This window comes from Phocoena phocoena, chromosome 12, assembly GCF_963924675.1.
Source record: "Phocoena phocoena chromosome 12, mPhoPho1.1, whole genome shotgun sequence".
NCBI lineage: Eukaryota > Metazoa > Chordata > Mammalia > Artiodactyla > Phocoenidae > Phocoena > Phocoena phocoena.
This window is the reverse complement of record NC_089230.1, coordinates 62,363,199-62,377,641: the sequence shown is the minus strand read 5'-3', so window position 1 is coordinate 62,377,641 and position 14,443 is coordinate 62,363,199.

Below are 14,443 nucleotides of genomic sequence, written 5' to 3'. Positions count from 1 at the left end.
TACCGATGGTAGTGTATATATGTCAAATCTAAATCTCCCAATTCATCCCATTCCCCCTTCCCCACCATGTCCACATGTCAGTTCTCTATGTCTGTGCCTCTATTCCTGCCCTGCAAATAGGTTCATCAGTACCATTTTTTTGGATTCCACATATATGCGTTAATATACGATATTTGTTTTTCTCTTTCCGACTTACTTCACTCTGTACGACAACTCTAGGTCCATCCACGTCTGTACAAATGACCCAATTTCATTCCTTTTTACAGCTTAATAATATTCCATTGTATATATGTACCACATCTTCTTTATCCATTCATCTGTCGATGGACATTTAGGTTGGTTCCATGTCCTGGCTATTCTAAATAGTGCTGCAATGAACACTGGGGTGCATGTGTCGCTTTGAATTATGGTTTCCTCAGGCTATAAGCCCAGTAGTGGGATTGCTGTGTCATACAGTAGTTCTGTTTTCAGTTCTTTAAGGAACGTCCATACTGTTCTCCATAGTGGCTGTATCAATTTACATTCCCACCAACAGTGCAAGCGGGTTCCCTTTTCTCCACACCCTCTCCAGCATTTATGGTTTGTAGAGGTTTTGACGATGGCCATTCTATTAGTGTGAGGTGATAACTGCTTTTGAAAAATGAATGGATAAATGTTTCTTGTGATTTCTAATTATTTGTTACTACATTAGGAGAAGATAGTGCAATGTATATAAGATGGATACAGGCAGAAATATGCCAAGTGCCAGGATCCCAAATAGCCTCAAATACCTGATCACACAATAGCTCAGATTCAGGTGGGATAAATCCTTGTTGTTTGGAAAAAGTTTAAATGAAGACTGCTAGAGATGTTTTAATCTTTTTTTAAATTTTCTTCTTTTTTAATTTCATTATTTTCTTAGTAGTCATCCATTTTATACACATCAGTGTATACATGTCAGTCCCAATCTCCCAATTCATCACACCACAACCCTCACCCCCTGCCGCTTTCCCCCCTTGGTGTCCATACCTTTGTTCTCTACTACTGAGTATCAATTTCTGCTCTGCAAACCAGTTCATCTGTACCATTTTCTAGATTCTACATATATACATTAATATACGATATTTATTTTTCTCTTTCTAACTTACTTCACTCTGTATGACAGTCTCTAGATGCATCCACATCTCTACAAATGACCCACTTTCATTCCTTTTTATGGCTGAGTAATATTCCATTGTATATATGTACCACATCTTCTTTATCAATTCGTATGTCGATGGGCATTTAGGTTGCTTCCATGACCTGGCTATTGTAAATAGTGCTGCAATGAACATTGGGGTGCATGTGTCTTTTTGAATGATGGTTTTCTCTGGGTATATTCCCAGGAGTGGGATTGCTGGGTCATATGGTAATTCTATTCTTAGTTCTTTAAGGAACCTCCATACTGTTCTCCATAGTGGCTGTATCAATTTACATTCCCAACAACAATGCAAGAGGGTTCCCTTTTCTCCATAACCTCTCCACCATTTGTTGTTTGTAGATTTTCTGATGATGCCTATGCTAACTGGTGTGAGGTGATAACTCATTGTAGTTTTGATTTGTATTTCCCTAATAATTAGTGATGTTCAGCAGCTTTTCATGTGCTTCTTGGCCATCTGTATGTCTAATATGGAGAAATGTCTATTTAGGTCCTCTGCCCACTTTTGGATTGTTTGGTTTTTTAATAATGAGCTGCACGAGCTGTTTATATATTTGGAGGTTAATCCTTTGTCCGATGATTTATTTGCAAATATTTTCTCCAATTCTGAGGGTTGTCTTTTCATCTTCTTTATGGTTTCCTTTACTGTGCAAAAGCTTTTAAGTCTCATTAAGTCCCATTTGTTTATTTTTGTTTTTATTTCCATTACTCTAGGAGGTGGATCAAAAAATATCTTGCTGTGACTTATGTCAAAGACTGTTTTTCCTATGTTTTCCGCTAAGAGTTTTATAGTGTCCGGTATTACATTTAGGTCTCTAATCCATTTTGAGTTTATTTTTGCATATGGTGTTAGGGAGTGTTTTAATTTCATTCTTTTACATGTAGCTGTCCAGTTTTCCCAGCACCACTTACTGAAGAGACTGTCTGTTCTCCACTGTATATCCTTGCCTCCTTTGTCATACATTAGTTGACCATAGGTGCGTGGATTTATCTCTGGGCTTTCTATCATGTTCCATTGATCTATATTTCTGTTTTTGTGCAAGCACCATATTGCCTTGACAACTGTAGCTTTGTAATATAGTCTGAAGTCAGGCAGTCTGATTCCTCCAGCACTGTTTTTTTCCCTCAAGATAGCTTTGGCTCTTCAAGGTCTTTTGTGTCTCCATAAAAATTTTAAGATTCTTTGTTCTAGTTCTGTAAAAAATGCCATTGGTAATTTGATAGGGATTGCATTGAATCTGTAGATTGCTTTGGGTAGTATAATCATTTTCACAATATTGATTCTTCCAATCCAAGAACATGGTATATCTCTCCATGTGTTTGTATCATCTTTAATTTCTTTCATCAGTGTCTTATAGTTTTCTGCATACAGGTCTTTTGTCTCCCTAGGTAGGTTTATTCCTACGTATTTTGTTCTTTTTGTTTCAATGATAAATGGGACTGTTTCCTTAATTTCTCTTTCATATTTTTCATCATTAGTGTATAGGAATGCAAGAGATTTCTGTGCATTAATTTTGTATCCTGCTGCTTTACGAAATTCATTGATTAGCTCTAGTAGTTTTGTAGTGGCATCTTTAGGATTCTCTATGTATAGTATCATGTCATCTGCAAACAGTTACACTTTTACTTCTTCTTTTCCAATTTGTATTCCTTTTATTTCTTTTTCTTCTCTGATTGCTGTGGTTAGGACTTACAAAACTATGTTGAATAACAGTGGTGAGAGTGGACATCCTTGTCTTGTTCCTGATCTTAGAGGAAATGCTTTCAGGTTTTCACCTTTGAGAATGATGTTTGCTGTGGGTTTGTCGTATATGGCCTTTATTATGTTGAGGAAGGTTCCCTCTATGTCCATTTTCTGTAGAGTTTTATCATATATGGTGTTGAATTTTGTCAAAAGATTTTTCTGCATCTATTGAGATGATCATATGGGTTTTTTTCTTCAATTTGTTAATATGGTGTATAACATTGATTGATTTGTGCATACTGAAGAATCTTTGCATCTCTGGGATAAATCCCACTTGATCATGGTGTATGATCCTTCTAATGTGTTGTTGAAGTCTGTTTGCTAGTATTTTGTTGAGGATTTTTGCGTCTATATTCATCAGTGATATTGGTCTGTAATTTTATTTTTTTGTGGTATCTTTGTCTGGTTTTGGTATTAGGGTGATGGTGGCCTCATAGAATGAGTTTGGGAGTTTTCCTTCCTCTGCAATTTTTTGGAAGAGTTTGAGAAGGATGGGTGTTAGCTGTTCTCTAAATGTTTGATAGAATTCACCTGTGGAGCCATCTGGTCCTGGACTTTTGTTTCTTGGAAGATTTTAAATCACAGTTTCAATTTCAGTGCTTGTGATTGGTCTGTTCATATTTTCTATCTCTTCCTGTTTCAGTCTTGGAAGGTTATACCTTTCTAAGAATTTGTTCATTTCTTTCAGGTTGTCCATTTTATTGGCATAGAATTGCTTGTAGTAGTCTCTTAGGATGCTTTGTTTTTCTGTGGTGTCTATTGTAACTCCTTTTTCATTTCTAACTTTCTTGATTTGAGTCCTCTCCCTTTTTTTCTTGATGAGTCTGGCTAATGGTTTATCAATTTTGTTTATCTTCTCAAAGAACCAGCTTTTAGCTTTATTGATCTCTGCTATTGGTTTCTTTCTTTCTATTTCATTTATTTCTGCTCTGATCTTTATGATCTCTTTCCTTCTGCTAACTTTGGGTTTTGTTTTTCTTCCTTCTTGAGTTCCTTTAGGTGTAACGTTAGATTGTTTATTTGAGATTTTTCTTGTTTCCTAAGGTAGGCTTGTATAGCTATAAATTTCCCTCTTAGAATTGCTTTTGTTGCATCCCATAGGTTTTGGATCATCGTGTTTTCATTGTCATTTGTCTCTAGGTAGTTTTTGATTTCCTCTTTGATTTCTTTAGTGATTTCTTGGTTATTTAGTAACGTATTGTTTAGCCTCCATGTGTTTGTGTTTTTTACGTTTTTTTCCCTGTGATTGATTTCTAATCTCATAGCATTGTGATCAGAAAATATGCTTGGTATGATTTCAATTTTCTTAAATTTACTGAGCCTTGGTTTGTGACCCAGGATGTGATCTATCCTGGAGAATGTTCCATGTGCACTTGAGAAGAAAGTGTAATCTGCTGTTTTTGGATGGAATGTCCTATAAATATCAGTTAAATCTATCTGGTCTATTGTGTCATTTAAACCTTGTGTTTCCTTATTAATTTTCTGTTTGGATGATCTGTCCATTATTGTAAGTGAGGTGTTAAAGTCCTGCACTATTATTGTGTTACTGTTGATTTCCTCTTTTATAGCTGTTAGCAGTTGCCTTATGTATTGAGGTGCTCCTATGTTGTGTGCATATATATTTATAATTGTTATATCTTCTTCTTGGATTGATCCCTTGGTCATCACATAGTGTTCTTCCTTGTCTCTTGTAACATTCTTTATTTTAAAGTCTATTTTATCTGATATGAGTGTTGCTACTCCAGCTTTGTTTTGATTTCCATTTGCATGGAATACCTTTCTCCATCCCCTCACTTTCAGACTGTTGTGTCCCTAGATCTGAGGTGGGTCTCTTGTAGACAGTATATATATGGGTCTTGTTTTTGTATCCATTCAGCAAGTGTGTGTCTTTTGAGTTGGAGCATTTAATTCATTCACGTTTAAGGTAATTATTGATATATATGTTCCTATTACCATTTTCTTAATTTTGGGGGGTTTGTTTTTGTAGGTCCTTTTCTTCTCTTGTGTTTCGCACTTAGAGAAGTTCCTTTAGCATTTGTTGTAGAGCTGGTTTGGTGGTGCTGAATTCTCTTAGCTTTTGCTCGTCTGTAAAGCTTTTGATTTCTCCATTGAATCTTAATGAGATCCAGGCTGGGTAGAGTAATGTTGGTTGTAGGTTCTTCCCTTTCATCACTTTAAGTATATCATGCCACTCCCTTCTGGCTTGTAGAATTTCTGCTGAGAAATCAACTGTTAACCTTATTGGAGTTCCCTTGTATGTTATTTGTCATTTTTCCCTTGCTCCTTTCAATAATCTTTCTTTGTCTTTAATTTTTGCCAATTTGATTACTATGTGTCTCAGTGTGTTTCTCCTTGGGTTTATCCTGTATGGGACTCTCTGTGCTTCCTGGAATTGGTTGGCTATTTCCTTTCCCATGTTAGGGAAATTTTTGACTATAATATCTTCAAAGATTTTCTTGGGTCCTTTCTCTCTCTCTTCTTGTTCTGGGACCCCTATAATGTGAATGCTGTTGTGTTTAATGTTGTCCCAGAGGTCTCTTAGCCTGTCTTCATTTCTTTTCGTTCTTTTTTCTTTATTCTGTTCCGCAGCAGTGAATTCCACCATTCTGTCTTCCAGGTCACTTATCCATTCTTTGCCTCAGTTATTCTGCTATTGATTCCTTCTAGTGCATTTTTCATTTCAGTTATTGTATTGTTCATCTCTGTTTGTTCTTTAATTCTTCTAGATCTTTATTCAACATTTCTTGCATCTTCTGAATCTCCATTCTTTTTCTGAGGTCCTGGATCATCTTCACTATCATTAGTCTGAATTCTTTTTCTGGAAGATTGCCTATCTCCATTTCATTTAGTTGTTTTGGGGGGGTTTTATCTTGTTCCTTTATCTGGTACATAGCCCTCTGCCTTTTCATCTTGTCTATCTTTCTGTGAGTATATTTTTTGTTCCACAGGCTGCAGGATTGTAGTTCTTCTTACTTCTGCTGTCTGACCTCTGGTGGATGAGGCTATCTAAGAGGCTTGTGGAAGTTTCCTGATGGGTGGGAGTGGTGGATGGTAGAGCTGGCTTTTGTTCTGGTGAGCAGAGCTCAGTAAAACTTTAATCTGCTTGTCTGCTGATGGGTGGGGCTGGGTTTCCTCCCTGTTGGTTGTTTGGCCTGAGGTGACCCAACAGTCTAGGCTACCTGGGCTCTTTGTTGGGGCTAATGGCGGACTCTGGGAGGGCCCACGCCAAGGAGCACTTCCCAAAACTTCTGCTGCCAGTGTCCTTGTCACTTGGTGAGCCATGCTGCCCCCCTTCCCTGCAGGAGACCCTCCAACACTAGCATGTAGGTCTGGCTCAGTCTCCTGTTGGGTCACTGCTCCTTCCCCTGGGTCCAGTTCGTACACTACTTTGTGTGTGCCCTCCAAGAGTGGAGTCTCTGTTTCCTCTAATCCTGCCAAAGTCCTGCAATCAAATCCCACTAGCCTTCAAAGTCTGATTCTCTAGGAATTCCTCCTCCCGTTGCCAGGCCCTCAGGTTGGGAAGCCTGATGTGTGGCTCAGAACCTTCACTCCAGTGAGTGGACTTCTGCGATTTAAATTTTCTCCAGTTTCTGAGTTACCTAGAGATGTTTTAAAATGCGATTAATGAAAGTATAACACAGTAAGAGTAAAATGTAGAGAAATGTAACAAAACTTATATTGGTGTCTACTAATAATTTATTGCAAATTTCTAATTTTATCTGGAAAAAGCAGCCCACAAATATTTTAAGTAATCTCACTTTTTTTCTGTATTTTGATTTTTCCTTGCAAATCTTGAAGCAATTAAAATTAGAAAACCCAACTATGTATGGCACCTTAACTATTCCTCTTGTAAATAATTGGATTTAAGTTATTGTTGAGTCAAATTTCTGAAATGTAGATGAAAGTTGTCAGTAATACCAATTTAATGTTTAATCAGTTATTTAGAAGGAAGTAGTGAGCACAGTTGCCATGGATATATATCCAAAACTATAGGTTTGAGTATCAAATATTTCCAATTTAAAAAAATCACTTATTATAAGTGAGTTTTACTGGATTTTGCTTTTAGTGATTTCAATTTTTTTTAAAGTGTATCTAATTGGAGAAATAAATTCTGCTTATTTAAGCCTGGTTGAGAAGGCTGAGTATTTTGTGATGTCTTGCCAGTCCTCACAGACAACAGTCTACACTGCTACAGTGAGGCAGCACCTTACTCTATGCTTTCTGTAAGGCCCTTAATGTATTTTATTTAAATGATTGATTTTCACATATGACTATCTGTGAATAATATAATCTCTTTAGGTGATGGATCATGTCTGATTTATCTTTAACTGACTGGACAAAGCACATACCTGATCCTTTTTTTTTACAACTTTATTGGAGTATAATTGCTTTACAATGTTGTGTTAGTTTCTGCTGTATAACAAAGTGAATCAGCTGTATGTATACATATATCCCAATATCCCCTCGCTCCTGTGTTTCCCTCCCACCCTCCCTATCCCATTCCTCTAGCTGGTCACAAAACACGGAGCTGATCTCCCTGTGCTATGTATCTGCCTCCCACTAGCTATCTATTTTACATTTGGTAGTGTATGTGTGTCCGTGTTACTCTCTCACTTCGTCCCCGATTACCCTTCTCCCTCCCCGTGTTCTCAAGTCCATTCTCTATGTCTGTGTCTTTATTCCTGTCCTGCCCCTAGGTTCATCAGAATCTTTTTTTTTTTAAGATTCCATATATATGTGTTAGCGTACAGTATTTGTTTTTCTCTTTCTGACTTACTTCACTCTGTATGACAGACTCTAGGTCCATCCACTTCAATACAAGTAACTCAGTTTCATTTCTTTTTATGGCGGAATAATATTCCATTGTATATATGCCACATCTTCTTTATCCATTCATCTGTCAATGGACACTTAGGTTGCTTCCATGTCTTGGCTATTCTAAATAGTGCTCAATGAATATTGGGGTGCGTGTGTCATTTTGAATTATGGTTTCCTCAGGGTATATGCCCAGTAGTGGGATTGCTATGTCATATGGTAGTTCTATTTTTAGTATTTTAAGGAACTTCCATACTGTTCTCCATAGTGGCTGTATCAATTTACATTCCCACAAACAGTGCAAGTGGGTTCCCTTTTCTCCACACCCTCTCCAGCACTGATTCTTAATATATTTCTGTTGAATGTAATTTAAGAAGCTGGAGAAGAGTTGCTGACTTGGTGCTGGCAGAGACCTGGCTTGTGTACCAGCTCACCTGCTCTACCACTTAGGGTCTCTGAGTGAACTTGAGAAAGTAACTTGGCATTACAGATTCTCAATTGTGTCATATTCAAATTGTCAATAAGGTCATCTACTCACAGGGTTGTCATGAGTATCAATTGTGATGATAGTAGTAATAGGTAATCTCTACTGAGTAACTTTTTTGAGTGCCTACTATGTAACAAGTGTGGTCCTTGATGTGATGTGCCCAATTCTCTCCTAAAAATTTTAGATAAATGATTTTATTTAGACCTCCACAGCTCCATAAATTGTGTATTATTACTTCCCAATTTTACAGATTGAGAAAATGAGACAAACGGAGTTTAAATAATTTGCTCAAGGTCAAACAGAAAGTGAACTAGGAACCCAGGTGATTTGATTCCAGAGGCTTGTGCTATGTAAAGGGTTTGTATATAATACACGATCAATAAAGATTAGATTTAAAAAGACAAAAGAAAAATACTTCAGTTGCTATTCATGAGTTTCCTTTCTTATTTTTTTAAATGCAGAGTTTCCTTTGGTTCAATAATTGCTAATGAGTGTGTCATTTTTATGAACGTATGAGTATACTTAAGCCTTCAAAGACTCTCACTTCTGCAAGTGATTGAACACTAAATGGATGTGAATAGCTGCAGGGAGATACTCTCTGCATAATAGGAGTGTCCTTTCTTTTAAAGAAAATCATGTGTGACTCGGGTAGGATGTGGCACTTCTGCCATATAATTTACAACATATCTGTTCCTTTAACTCCTCCTAGAAATTTCAAGTCAACTTATTCATGTTTCTGGCTTAAATTGCCCTTGCCTTTCTGTGGAGATTTGACATTTGAAAATATGAAATAACAAGTGTTATTTCCACTTAATTCTAAAAGAATTTGGTTTCCATCTAGACAGGCACCTGATTTAGAGAAAAGCAGAGGCTCTAGCCAGCTGGAAAGAAGGAAAAAGTAAAAAAAGAGTCAAGGTTTTCAAAAATGTGGGTCTCTCCCCACTTAAATTGTTCCAACCCACACTCACTTAAAAGCATAGACCAAAAAAGTCTTGACTCTTTCTCCATAGAACCTTTTTAATCATCTATGGCAGGCCAAGGGCTATAGCTTGAGGCAGCCACATGGCCAGAATCTCTGTTCTCATGTATTTGGCTATAAGAAAAGTCTGTAAACCAATTTCCAGACTATGTTAAAAGCAGTTTAAGTGTCAGAAGAAAAAGAAAGTACTTTGATGTTCAGTATTTGAAATTAAATGTTTGGTTTATATATGTGGACTTTTTAGGATTATTAAACCATAACCAGTCACTTATTCTTGAGACTCACATTGCTATACCTAACTAACAATTATACCACTTTTCAGCGGCCTCCAGTATTAAGTTTACAAGGGCCAGTTATAATTAAAAGTAATATTTAAAGAAAATTCACTTCACAGTTTATCCATAATACTACACGCATTCACTTTGTTGAGTTCCCTGTAGGTAAGCTACGCTAAACAGGTAAAGTTCTTCTAAAAACTGCCCTCCAATTTTTTCCCCCCAATATTTATAGCTTTACAAAAAAAGTGTTTTCCATTATTTTTTGACTTATAGCTGCTATGACATAGGAAAAACACTGGTTTGAGTGACTCAATTCTAGGAGAGTCTGTATTTATTTTCCCCAATATAGGAATATTTTTACCTTTGTGACTATTTCCTCCATTAATACTAGAGAGTCAGGGTACAAATTCCGACATAGAAATAAAACTTTTAGTATCTGAATAAAACTGAGACTAGTTAGCTTGGTACATCCCAGCAGAGCAGATGAGTTCTTCCTGAAAACAGTCTATTCTCTGCATTGCAAACCAGCTACTGAAGAACATTCATGAGTCTCTAAAGAGAAGTTCTATTTCCACAGGACTGTTTCTACAGAATACTATTAACTGGCAGCAATAAGGTGTTTGTGGTATGTTATTTTCCATCTCCATTCATTCCTCTAGGTCATCCCACGTAAATACCAAATCGAAATACACCGTGCTTGGTATTCAAAGGAAGCAGTGTTCAATTGATCATGAATTATATGCAAACCCTTTACATAGCACAAGGCTCTGGAATCAAATCACCTAGTGTTGAATCTTCAAAGGAAGATTCAACACTAGTCCCCAACAGTCTCCTTCCAGCCAGACTGGCTCTCCTAAGCCCCACTTAAATATACATTCTGAAGCTACCACTGGTGTTATTCCTTCTATTTTGAAACAGCTTAATCAAAATAAATTTTGAATGCAGTAGTTTTCTTATTCTCATGCTTTAAAGGTTTACCAACTTCACAGAGTCCTATTTGTGCTGCCTAAGTAAGAACGGTTAACATTTTTTTTCCTTCTATGAAATTAGGGAAAAGGGTTCTAATTTTGTGTAACTGTAAACCTTGGATGTAACATAAAAATTTGTTTCGAGTCTTCATCTCGACAGCATCACTTCTAAATTGTTTGAAATATTCAAAACTGATACATAGATTTTACTTAGTAACCAGACTTCTTATCAAACCCAAATTTATTGAACAATGTTTTAAAAATTAATTCTATAAAATACTTAAAGTAACCCCTGATGATGTCAGCATAGTTGCTGCATTTTTGTACATTAATGAATTAGAAACAATGAAAGAGAATAACCTTCAGTTATTCAGCAGGTACAAAGTGCTTACATATTTCATCCAGAGAATGATTAATACTTTCATACTTCTGCTTATTAAAGGAATATGATATTCATTTTGGCTTGTAGACCTTTCCTCTGTAATTCAATTGAACAAAACTTTTCTCATAGAGTCTCAATATAAGAAAAGTGTATTTGCCAATACAGTTTATGAACTCACAAACATTAATGTGTCCACTATTTGATTTATTGGGGAGATATACACATTGCTAACTTCCCTTAACTATATTATCCATTAGACTGTAAATGTAGAATGAGATCCAAGTAAGAACCTTTATTTTCAAGCTTATTTAGTAATTTCATGAATTTAATATAAATATTTTTTTGCCCATGATTGATATGTCATAGAGGCAGTATAAAAGAAGATGGCTTGTAAGCTACAATTGGTGGCTTGAAAAGTAGTTTTATTTTCTACTTCCTACTTTGTAAAAAATAGTGTGAAATTAATATAACTATGGTAAATTATTCAAATACAAATCAATGTAATTTCCCTAATATTTAACTTCAGCTTTATATTTAAATGTATATAACATGCATAAAGGTAAGTGAACCTATCAGAGGAAGACAGCTGGCAAGGTTTTGTTTGTGTTTGGTATGTCAAAAGAAGTACCCACATTTAACCATTAAACAGAGCAAGAAATAGAATTATATCTGTATTCTAGAACCCTCTACTATGGCAGGGAGGGGGGCTCCTTCTAGTTATAATGAACACAAAGGTAAGTACTTTTCTTACTTCCATAGATTTAGTCACCTGGTTTAAAAGTTTATATAATAGAATCATGTAGAATGCATCTTTTTGTGTCAAAAGTCTATCTCTCAAAATGTTTGGATTGTGAGATCTATCCATGTCAATACGTGTTACAGTATTATTTCATCTTCATTTCTGTGTTGTCTTCCATTGTATACATATACTGTAATTTATTTATCCACCTATTATTAATGAACATTAGGTTGTTTCTAAATTGGGGAATTTTGAATAATGCTGCTGTGATCATTGTTATGCATGTCACCTGTTGCACATATGTACCTGTAATTGGGTCAACATATGCATGTATGTAGAATGGAATTACTAAGTCATATGGTATCTGATGTTCAGCATTAGTAAATGCTGCCATTTTCCAAATGTATTCTACCAGTATATGCTCTGTTCAGCAGCGTATGAGTGTTCCAACTGCGCCGCATCTTTGGCAATTCTTAATAGCGTCAATGTTTTGTTTTGTTTTAATGTTCTTGATGGATGTGAAATGTCATCTTATTACAGTTTTAATTTTGTATTTCATAATCACACATTTACTGTTTTTTGAATATAATGTTTAGACAATGACCTATTTTATTAAGTTATTTGTTTTTTCTAATTGACTTGTAAGCAATCTTTAATCCAGATAGGACTCCTTTGTCAATCAAATATATTAAACATAACTTCTCTCATTTTACAATGATATTTCACTTACTTAATAATGCTTTATAATTTAAAACATATCACTATTAATTGCTATTAATATCATTATGAATGCTTTATAATTAAAAATATTAAAAATTAGCCTAAGTATCACTTTTTAAATTTTATAATTGATGCTTTTTGTGTCTAAATATCATTGTCTATACTCATGGCCTTGAAGATATAATTCACACACCATAAAATTTTCCCTTTTTAAGTGTACAGTTCAGTAGTTTTTAGTGTATTTATAATTAGTGCAAACGTCACCACAAATCTTATCGCCTTAAAATAAACTATCTCTTAGGAATCACTCTCCTGTTTCCCCTTTCCTTAGCACTCAGCCACAACTAATCTACGTTCTGTCTCTATGAATTTGTCTATCCTGGAAATTGCATATAAGTGGCATCATACCTAATGTAGCCTTTTATGTCTGGCTTCTTCCACCTAGCATAATGTTTTCAAGGTTTAATCATTTTGTAACATGTATTAATGCTTCTTTCCTTTTTATGGCTAAATATCAATAATTTACAATAATCCATTGTACGGATAAACCTTAAATATCTATTTATCAGTTGATAGGAATGTGTGTTGCTTCCACTTTTTAACTATTATTAATAATTCATCTATGAACATTTGTGTACAAGTTGTTGTGTAAACGTAATTTTAAAATTTTCTTTGATACTTATCTGGAAAGGAACTGCTGAGTCATGTGGTAAGTCTATGTTTAAATTTTTGTCAAACTTACGTCAAATTATGTTTAAACATTTTGTCAAATGTTTTTCAAAGTGGCTGGACTATATTACATTCTCATCAGCAATGTATGAGTGCTATAATTTAGTAGTGTATTCACAAATTGTTATGGTCCCTCTTTTTGATTAGAGAAATACTAGTTGATATAAAATAGTATCTCACTGTGGCTTTGATTTGCATTTCACTAGTGACTATTGATGTTGATCACCTTTTACTGTGCTTACTGTCCGTTTTCATAGGTTCTGTAGAGAAATATATTTAAACAGCCCATTCCTAAAGTTGGGTTTTCTCTTTATTGTTGAGTTGTAAGAGTTCTTCAACTCTTATGTGGACACTAGTCCTTTATGATTTTCAAATATTTTCTTGATTCTGTGGGTTGTCCTTTACAAATTACTGATGGTGCTTTGGAGCCCAATGATTTTAAATTTTTGTAAAGTCCAATTTATCTATTATTTTTATTTTGTTGCTTTGCTTTTGGAGAAATATGTAAGAGACATTGGCTAATTCAGAATTACGAGGATTCACACCTACGGTTTCTTCCATGACTTTTATAGTTTTAGCTGTTACATTTAAGTCTATGATCCATTGGTGTATTTTTGTTTATAAATGAGGAAAGAGTTCAGCTCATTCTTTTGCTTATGTATATACAGTTGTTTGGTCATCATCATTTGTTGAAAAGAGTATCCCTTCTCCATTGATTTGTCTTTAAAACTTTGTTTTTAATTAATTAACCATAATTTAAGTGTCTATTTCTTCACTCATTTCTATTTTGTTGACATATGTAGCTGTACCTATGCCAGTGCCATACTGTCTTGATTACTTGTAGCTTTGTAGTAAGTTTTGAAATCAGGAAGCTTGTGTCCTCCAATATCCTCCAAATTTATTATTTTTCCCCTAGGATTTTTTTGGCTGATCTGCATCCCTTAAAATTCCATGAAGTTAAAATAAGCTTGTCAATTTCTGCAGAAAAGGCAGCTGGGCTTTTGATTAGGATTGTCTTCAATCTGTAGAACAGTTTGGAGAGTGTAGGCATCATAACAGTATTAGTCTTCCAGTTGAGTTTTTTTCATTTATTTATGTCTTGTTTAACTTCTTTTAACAATGCTTTGTAGTTTTCAGTGAACAAATCTTGCATTTTTTGTTACGTTTATTCCTAAATATCTATTCTTTTTGATGCTATTGGAAAAGAAATTGTTCATTTTGGAACTTTTCATTGCTAAATTGTTGAAATGCAATTGATTTTTTTAATAGATCTTGTGGCCTACCAACTTGATGAACTTGTTGATCAGATCTAATACATTTTTGTTTATTCCTTAAGTTTTTCTAAACAAAAGGTCATGTAATATGTGTGCAGAGATAGTTTAATTTCTTTCTTTTCTATCTGGATGCTTTTTAAAAATATTTTTA